Raw genomic sequence first — 11,906 nt, forward strand, 5'->3', positions numbered from 1 at the left:
ATGATGGGAATATACTGCACATACTGACTGTGCAGGTAATAGCAATATACTGAACCTACGCACTGTGAAGGTAATAGCAATATACTGCACATACTGACTGTGAAGGTAACAGCGATTTACTATGCATACTGACTGTGAAGGTAATAGCAATATACTGCACATACTGACTGTGGAAGTAATAGCAATATACTGCACATACAGACTGTGATGGTAACAGCAATATCCTGCACATACTGACTGTGAAAATAATAGCAATATACTGCACATACTGACTGTGAAGGTAACAGCAATATACTGCACATACTGACTGTGAGGTTAATAGCAATATGCTGTACATACTGACTGTGAAGGTAATAGCAACATACTGCACATACTGACTGTGAAGGTAATAGCAATATACTGCACATACCGACTGTGAAGGTAATAGCAATACACTGCACATACCGACTGTGAAGGTAACAGCAATATACTGCAAATGCTGACTGTGAAGGTAACAGCAATGTACTGCACATGCTAACTGTAAAGGTAACAGCAATGTACTGCAGATCATGACTGTGGAGATAACAGCAATATACTGCACATACTGACTGTGAAGGTAATAGCAATATACTGCACATACTGACTATAAAGGTAATAGCAATATACTGCACATACTGACTGTGAAAGTAACAGCAATGTACTGCACATGCTGACTGTGCAGGTAATAGCATTATACTGCACATAATGACTGTGAAAGTAATAGCATAATTCTGTACATGCTGACTGTGAAGTTAACAGCAATATACTGCACATACTGATTGTGAAGGTAATAGCAATATACCGCACATACTGACTGTGAAGGTATTAGCAATATACTGCACATACTGACTGTGAAGGTAATAGCAATATACTATACATACTGACTGTGAAGGTAATAGCAATATACTGCACATACTGACTGTGAAGGTAATAGCAATATACTGCACATACTGACTGTGAAGGTAACAGCGATTTACTGTACATACTCACTGTGAAGGTAATAGCAATATACTGCACATGCTGACTGTGATGGTAACAGCAATATACTGCACGTACTGACTGTGAAAATAATAGCAATATACTGCACATCCTGACTGTGAAAGTAACAGCAATATGCTGCACATCCTGACTGTGAAGGTAATAGCAACATACTGCACATACTGACTGTGAAGATAATAGCAATATACTGCACATACTGACTGTGAAAGTAACAGCAATATACTGCATATACTGACTGTGAAAATAATAGCAATATACTGCACATACTGACTGTGAAGGTAACAGCAATATACTGCACATACTGACTGTGAAGGTAATAGCAATATACTGCATATCCTGACTGTGAAAGTAACAGCAATATGCTGCACATACTGACTGTGAAGGTAACAGCAACATACTGCACATACTGACTGTGAAGATAATAGCAATATACTGCACATACCGACTGTGAAGGTAATAGCAATACACTGCACTTACCAACTGTGAAGGTAATAGCAATATACTGCACATGCTGACTGTGAAGATAATAGCAATATATTGCACATACTGACTGTGAAAGTAATAGCAATATACTGCACATACTGACTGTGATGGTAACAGCAATATACTGCATGTACTGACTGTGAAAATAATAGCAATATACTGCACATACTGACTGTGAAAGTAACAGCAATATACTGTATAGACAGACTGTGAAGTTAATAGCAATATGCTGTACATACTGACTGTGAAGATAATAGCAATATACTGCACATACTGACTGTGAAGGTAATAGCAATATACTGCACATACTGACTGTGAAGATTACAGCAATATACTGCACATACTGACTGTGAAGGTAACAGCAATATACTGCACATACTGACTGTGAAGGTAATAGCAATATACTGCACATACTGACTGTGAAGGTAATAGAAATATACCTCACATAATGACTGTGAACGTAATAGCAACATACTGCACATACTGACTGTGAAGATAATAGCAATATACCTCACATAATGACTGTGAACGTATTAGCAATATGCTGTACATATTGACTATGAAGTTAATAGCAATATACAGCACATACTGACTGTGAAGGTATTGGCAATATACTGCACATACTGACTGTGAAGGTAATAGCAATATACTGCACATATTGACTGTGAAGGTAATAGCAATCAACTGCACATACTGACTATGAAGGTAATAGCAATATACTGCAAATACTGACTGTGAAAGTAACAGCAATGTACTGCACATGCTGACTGTGAAGGTAATAGCAATATAATGCACATACTGACTGTGAAGGTAATAGCAATATACTGCAAATGCTGACTGTGAAGGTAACAGCAATGTACTGCACATGCTAACTGTGAAGGTAACAGCAATGTACTGCAGATCATGACTGTGGAGATAACAGCAATATACTGCACATACTGACTGTGAAGGTAATAGCAATATACCGCACATACTGACTGTGAAAGTAACAGCAATGTACTGCACATGCTGACTGTGCAGGTAATAGCATTATACTGCACATAATGACTGTGAAAGTAAAAGCATAATTCTGTACATACTGACTGTGAAGTTAACAGCAATATACTGCACATACTGATTGTGAAGGTATTAGCAATATACTGCACATACTGACTGTGAAGGTAATAGCAATATACTATACATACTGACTGTGAAGGTAATAGCAATATACTGCACATACTGACTGTGAAGGTAATAGCAATATACTGCACATACTGACTGTGAAGGTAACAGCGAATTACTGTACATACTCACTGTGAAGGTAATAGCAATATACTGCACATGCTGACTGTGATGGTAACAGCAATATACTGCACGTACTGACTGTGAAAATAATAGCAATATACTGCACATACTGACTGTGAAGGTAACAGCAATATACTGCACATACTGACTGTGAGGTTAATAGCAATATGCTGTACATACTGACTGTGAAGGTAATAGCAATATACTGCACATCCTGACTGTGAAAGTAACAGCAATATGCTGCACATACTGACTGTGAAGGTAATAGCAACATACTGCACATACTGACTGTGAAGATAATAGCAATATACTGCACATACTGACTGTGAAGGTAATAGCAATACACTGCACATACCGACTGTGAAGGTAATAGCAATATACTGCACATGCTGACTGTGAAGATAATAGCAATATACTGCACGTACTGACTGTGAAAATAATAGCAATATACTGCACATACTGACTGTGAAAGTAACAGCAATATACTGTATAGACTGACTGTGAAGTTAATAGCAATATACCTCACATAATGACTGTGAACGTAATAGCAACATACTGCACATACTGACTGTGAAGATAATAGCAATATACCTCACATAATGACTGTGAACGTAATAGCAATATACTGCACATACCGACTGTGAAGGTAATAGCAATACACTGCACATACCGACTGTGAAGGTAACAGCAATGTACTGCACATGCTAACTGTAAAGGTAACAGCAATGTACTGCAGATCATGACTGTGGAGATAACAGCAATATACTGCACATACTGACTGTGAAGGTAATAGCAATATACTGCACATACTGACTGTGAAAGTAACAGCAATGTACTGCACATGCTGACTGTGCAGGTAATAGCATTATACTGCACATAATGACTGTGAAAGTAATAGCATAATTCTGTACATACTGACTGTGAAGTTAACAGCAATATACTGCACATACTGATTGTGAAGGTAATAGCAATATACTGCACATACTGACTGTGAAGGTATTAGCAATATACTGCACATACTGACTGTGAAGGTAATAGCAATATACTATACATACTGACTGTGAAGGTAAAAGCAATATACTGCACATACTGACTGTGAAGGTAATAGCAATATACTGCACATACTGACTGTGAAGGTAACAGCGATTTACTGTACATACTCACTGTGAAGGTAATAGCAATATACTGCACATGCTGACTGTGATGGTAACAGCAATATACTGCACGTACTGACTGTGAAAATAATAGCAATATACTGCACATACTGACTGTGAAAGTAACAGCAATATACTGCATATACTGACTGTGAAAATAATAGCAATATACTGCACATACTGACTGTGAAGGTAACAGCAATATACTGCACATACTGACTGTGAAGGTAATAGCAATATACTGCACATCCTGACTGTGAAAGTAACAGCAATATGCTGCACATACTGACTGTGAAGGTAATAGCAACATACTGCACATACTGACTGTGAAGATAATAGCAATATACTGCACATACCGACTGTGAAGGTAATAGCAATACACTGCACTTACCAACTGTGAAGGTAATAGCAATATACTGCACATATTGACTGTGAAGGTAATAGCAATCAACTGCACATACTGACTATGAAGGTAATAGCAATATACTGCAAATACTGACTGTGAAAGTAACAGCAATGTACTGCACATGCTGACTGTGAAGGTAATAGCAATATAATGCACATACTGACTGTGAAGGTAATAGCAATATACTGCAAATGCTGACTGTGAAGGTAACAGCAATGTACTGCACATGCTAACTGTGAAGGTAACAGCAATGTACTGCAGATCATGACTGTGGAGATAACAGCAATATACTGCACATACTGACTGTGAAGGTAATAGCAATATACCGCACATACTGACTGTGAAAGTAACAGCAATGTACTGCACATGCTGACTGTGCAGGTAATAGCATTATACTGCACATAATGACTGTGAAAGTAAAAGCATAATTCTGTACATACTGACTGTGAAGTTAACAGCAATATACTGCACATACTGATTGTGAAGGTATTAGCAATATACTGCACATACTGACAGTGAAGGTAATAGCAATATACTGTACATACTGACTGTGAAGGTAATAGCAATATACTGCACATACTGACTGTGAAGGTAATAGCAATATACTGCACATACTGACTGTGAAGGTAACAGCGATTTACTGTACTCACTGTGAAGGTAATAGCAATATACTGCACATGCTGACTGTGATGGTAACAGCAATATACTGCACGTACTGACTGTGAAAATAATAGCAATATACTGCACATACTGACTGTGAAGGTAACAGCAATATACTGCACATACTGACTGTGAGGTTAATAGCAATATGCTGTACATACTGACTGTGAAGGTAATAGCAATATACTGCACATCCTGACTGTGAAAGTAACAGCAATATGCTGCACATACTGACTGTGAAGGTAATAGCAACATACTGCACATACTGACTGTGAAGATAATAGCAATATACTGCACATACTGACTGTGAAGGTAATAGCAATACACTGCACATACCGACTGTGAAGGTAATAGCAATATACTGCACATGCTGACTGTGAAGATAATAGCAATATACTGCACGTACTGACTGTGAAAATAATAGCAATATACTGCACATACTGACTGTGAAAGTAACAGCAATATACTGTATAGACTGACTGTGAAGTTAATAGCAATATGCTGTACATACTGACTGTGAAGATAATAGCAATATACTGCACATACTGACTGTGAAGGTAATAGCAATATACTGCACATACAGACTGTGAAGATTACAGCAATATACTGCACATACTGACTGTGAAGGTAACAGCAATATACTGCACATACTGACTGTGAAGGTAATAACAATATACTGCACATACTGACTGTGAAGTTAATAGCAATATACCTCACATAATGACTGTGAACGTAATAGTAACATACTGCACATACTGACTGTGAAGATAATAGCAATATACCTCACATAATGACTGTGAACGTAATAGCAATATACTGCACATACCGACTGTGAAGGTAATAGCAATACACTGCACATACCGACTGTGAAGGTAACAGCAATGTACTGCACATGCTAACTGTAAAGGTAACAGCAATGTACTGCAGATCATGACTGTGGAGATAACAGCAATATACTGCACATACTGACTGTGAAGGTAATAGCAATATACTGCACATACTGACTATAAAGGTAATAGCAATATACTGCACATGCTGACTGTGATGGTAACAGCAATATACTGCACGTACTGACTGTGAAAATAATAGCAATATACTGCACATACTGACTGTGAAAGTAACAGCAATATACTGCATATACTGACTGTGAAAATAATAGCAATATACTGCACATACTGACTGTGAAGGTAACAGCAATATACTGCACATACTGACTGTGAAGGTAATAGCAATATACTGCACATCCTGACTGTGAAAGTAACAGCAATATGCTGCACATACTGACTGTGAAGGTAATAGCAACATACTGCACATACTGACTGTGAAGATAATAGCAATATACTGCACATACCGACTGTGAAGGTAATAGCAATACACTGCACTTACCAACTGTGAAGGTAATAGCAATATACTGCACATGCTGACTGTGAAGATAATAGCAATATATTGCACATACTGACTGTGAAAGTAATAGCAATATACTGCACATACTGACTGTGATGGTAACAGCAATATACTGCATGTACTGACTGTGAAAATAATAGCAATATACTGCACATACTGACTGTGAAAGTAACAGCAATGTACTGCACATGCTGACTGTGAAGGTAATAGCAATATAATGCACATACTGACTGTGAAGGTAATAGCAATATACTGCAAATGCTGACTGTGAAGGTAACAGCAATGTACTGCACATGCTAACTGTGAAGGTAACAGCAATGTACTGCAGATCATGACTGTGGAGATAACAGCAATATACTGCACATACTGACTGTGAAGGTAATAGCAATATACCGCACATACTGACTGTGAAAGTAACAGCAATGTACTGCACATGCTGACTGTGCAGGTAATAGCATTATACTGCACATAATGACTGTGAAAGTAAAAGCATAATTCTGTACATACTGACTGTGAAGTTAACAGCAATATACTGCACATACTGATTGTGAAGGTATTAGCAATATACTGCACATACTGACAGTGAAGGTAATAGCAATATACTGTACATACTGACTGTGAAGGTAATAGCAATATACTGCACATACTGACTGTGAAGGTAATAGCAATATACTGCACATACTGACTGTGAAGGTAACAGCGATTTACTGTACTCACTGTGAAGGTAATAGCAATATACTGCACATGCTGACTGTGATGGTAACAGCAATATACTGCACGTACTGACTGTGAAAATAATAGCAATATACTGCACATACTGACTGTGAAGGTAACAGCAATATACTGCACATACTGACTGTGAGGTTAATAGCAATATGCTGTACATACTGACTGTGAAGGTAATAGCAATATACTGCACATCCTGACTGTGAAAGTAACAGCAATATGCTGCACATACTGACTGTGAAGGTAATAGCAACATACTGCACATACTGACTGTGAAGATAATAGCAATATACTGCACATACTGACTGTGAAGGTAATAGCAATACACTGCACATACCGACTGTGAAGGTAATAGCAATATACTGCACATGCTGACTGTGAAGATAATAGCAATATACTGCACGTACTGACTGTGAAAATAATAGCAATATACTGCACATACTGACTGTGAAAGTAACAGCAATATACTGTATAGACTGACTGTGAAGTTAATAGCAATATGCTGTACATACTGACTGTGAAGATAATAGCAATATACTGCACATACTGACTGTGAAGGTAATAGCAATATACTGCACATACAGACTGTGAAGATTACAGCAATATACTGCACATACTGACTGTGAAGGTAACAGCAATATACTGCACATACTGACTGTGAAGGTAATAACAATATACTGCACATACTGACTGTGAAGTTAATAGCAATATACCTCACATAATGACTGTGAACGTAATAGTAACATACTGCACATACTGACTGTGAAGATAATAGCAATATACCTCACATAATGACTGTGAACGTAATAGCAATATACTGCACATACCGACTGTGAAGGTAATAGCAATACACTGCACATACCGACTGTGAAGGTAACAGCAATGTACTGCACATGCTAACTGTAAAGGTAACAGCAATGTACTGCAGATCATGACTGTGGAGATAACAGCAATATACTGCACATACTGACTGTGAAGGTAATAGCAATATACTGCACATACTGACTATAAAGGTAATAGCAATATACTGCACATACTGACTGTGAAAGTAACAGCAATGTACTGCACATGCTGACTGTGCAGGTAATAGCATTATACTGCACATAATGACTGTGAAAGTAATAGCATAATTCTGTACATACTGACTGTGAAGTTAACAGCAATATACTGCACATACTGATTGTGAAGGTAATAGCAATATACTGCACATACTGCCTGTGAAGGTATTAGCAATATACTGCACATACTGACTGTGAAGGTAATAGCAATATACTATACATACTGACTGTGAAGGTAATAGCAATATACTGCACATACTGACTGTGAAGGTAATAGCAATATACTGCACATACTGACTGTGAAGGTAACAGCGATTTACTGTACATACTCACTGTGAAGGTAATAGCAATATACTGCACATGCTGACTGTGATGGTAACAGCAATATACTGCACGTACTGACTGTGAAAATAATAGCAATATACTGCACATACTGACTGTGAAAGTAACAGCAATATACTGCATATACTGACTGTGAAAATAATAGCAATATACTGCACATACTGACTGTGAAGGTAACAGCAATATACTGCACATACTGACTGTGAAGGTAATAGCAATATACTGCACATCCTGACTGTGAAAGTAACAGCAATATGCTGCACATACTGACTGTGAAGGTAATAGCAACATACTGCACATACTGACTGTGAAGATAATAGCAATATACTGCACATACCGACTGTGAAGGTAATAGCAATACACTGCACTTACCAACTGTGAAGGTAATAGCAATATACTGCACATGCTGACTGTGAAGATAATAGCAATATATTGCACATACTGACTGTGAAAGTAATAGCAATATACTGCACATACTGACTGTGATGGTAACAGCAATATACTGCATGTACTGACTGTGAAAATAATAGCAATATACTGCACATACTGACTGTGAAAGTAACAGCAATATACTGTATAGACAGACTGTGAAGTTAATAGCAATATGCTGTACATACTGACTGTGAAGATAATAGCAATATACTGCACATACTGACTGTGAAGGTAATAGCAATATACTGCACATACTGACTGTGAAGATTACAGCAATATACTGCACATACTGACTGTGAAGGTAACAGCAATATACTGCACATACTGACTGTGAAGGTAATAGCAATATACTGCACATACTGACTGTGAAGGTAATAGCAATCAACTGCACATACTGACTATGAAGGTAATAGCAATATACTGCACATACTGACTGTGAAGTTAACAGCAATATACTGCACATACTGATTGTGAAGGTATTAGCAATATACTGCACATACTGTCAGTGAAGATAACAGCAATGTACTGCACATGCTGACTGTGAAGGTAATAGCAATATAATGCACATACTGACTGTGAAGGTAATAGCAATATACTGCAAATGCTGACTGTGAAGGTAACAGCAATGTACTGCACATGCTAACTGTGAAGGTAACAGCAATGTACTGCAGATCATGACTGTGGAGATAACAGCAATATACTGCACATACTGACTGTGAAGGTAATGGCAATATACCGCACATACTGACTGTGAAAGTAACAGCAATGTACTGCACATGCTGACTGTGCAGGTAATAGCATTATACTGCACATAATGACTGTGAAAGTAAAAGCATAATTCTGTACATACTGACTGTGAAGTTAACAGCAATATACTGCACATACTGATTGTGAAGGTATTAGCAATATACTGCACATACTGACAGTGAAGGTAATAGCAATATACTATACATACTGACTGTGAAGGTAATAGCAATATACTGCACATACTGACTGTGAAGGTAATAGCAATATACTGCACATACTGACTGTGAAGGTAACAGCGATTTACTGTACATACTCACTGTGAAGGTAATAGCAATATACTGCACATACTGACTGTGAGGTTAATAGCAATATGCTGTACATACTGACTGTGAAGGTAATAGCAATATACTGCACATCCTGACTGTGAAAGTAACAGCAATATGCTGCACATACTGACTGTGAAGGTAATAGCAACATACTGCACATACTGACTGTGAAGGTAATAGCAATATACTGCACATACTGACTGTGAAGGTAACAGCGATTTACTATACATACTCACTGTGAAGGTAATAGCAATATGCTGCACATACTGACTGTGAAGGTAATAGCAACATACTGCACATACTGACTGTGAAGATAATAGCAATATACTGCACATACCGACTGTGAAGGTAATAGCAATACACTGCACTTACCAACTGTGAAGGTAATAGCAATATACTGCACATGCTGACTGTGAAGATAATAGCAATATATTGCACATACTGACTGTGAAAGTAATAGCAATATACTGCACATACTGACTGTGATGGTAACAGCAATATACTGCATGTACTGACTGTGAAAATAATAGCAATATACTGCACATACTGACTGTGAAAGTAACAGCAATATACTGTATAGACAGACTGTGAAGTTAATAGCAATATGCTGTACATACTGACTGTGAAGATAATAGCAATATACTGCACATGCTGACTGTGAAGGTAATAGCAATATACTGCACATACTGACTGTGAAGATTACAGCAATATACTGCACATACTGACTGTGAAGGTAACAGCAATATACTGCACATACTGACTGTGAAGGTAATAGCAATATACTGCACATACTGACTGTGAAGGTAATAGCAATCAACTGCACATACTGACTATGAAGGTAATAGCAATATACTGCAAATACTGACTGTGAAAGTAACAGCAATGTACTGCACATGCTGACTGTGAAGGTAATAGCAATATAATGCACATACTGACTGTGAAGGTAATAGCAATATACTGCAAATGCTGACTGTGAAGGTAACAGCAATGTACTGCACATGCTAACTGTGAAGGTAACAGCAATGTACTGCAGATCATGACTGTGGAGATAACAGCAATATACTGCACATACTGACTGTGAAGGTAATAGCAATATACCGCACATACTGACTGTGAAAGTAACAGCAATGTACTGCACATGCTGACTGTGCAGGTAATAGCATTATACTGCATATAATGACTGTGAAAGTAAAAGCATAATTCTGTACATACTGACTGTGAAGTTAACAGCAATATACTGCACATACTGATTGTGAAGGTATTAGCAATATACTGCACATACTGACAGTGAAGGTAATAGCAATATACTATACATACTGACTGTGAAGGTAATAGCAATATACTGCACATACTGACTGTGAAGGTAATAGCAATATACTGCACATACTGACTGTGAAGGTAACAGCGATTTACTGTACATACTCACTGTGAAGGTAATAGCAATATACTGCACATGCTGACTGTGATGGTAACAGCAATATATTGCACGTACTGACTGTGAAAATAATAGCAATATACTGCACATACTGACTGTGAAGGTAATAGCAATATACTGCACATCCTAACTGTGAAAGTAACAGCAATATGCTGCACATACTGACTGTGAAGGTAATAGCAACATACTGCACATACTGACTGTGAAGATAATAGCAATATACTGCACATACTGACTGTGAAGGTAATAGCAATACACTGCACATACCGACTGTGAAGGTAATAGCAATATACTGCACATGCTGACTGTGAAGATAATAGCAATATACTGCATGTACTGACTGTGAAAATAATAGCAATATACTGCACATACTGACTGTGAAAGTAACAGCAATATACTGTATAGACTGACTGTGAAGTTAATAGCAATATG

This window comes from Cetorhinus maximus, chromosome 14 (genome assembly GCF_964194155.1).
Source record: "Cetorhinus maximus chromosome 14, sCetMax3.hap1.1, whole genome shotgun sequence".
In the NCBI taxonomy this organism is placed as follows: Eukaryota; Metazoa; Chordata; class Chondrichthyes; order Lamniformes; family Cetorhinidae; genus Cetorhinus; species Cetorhinus maximus.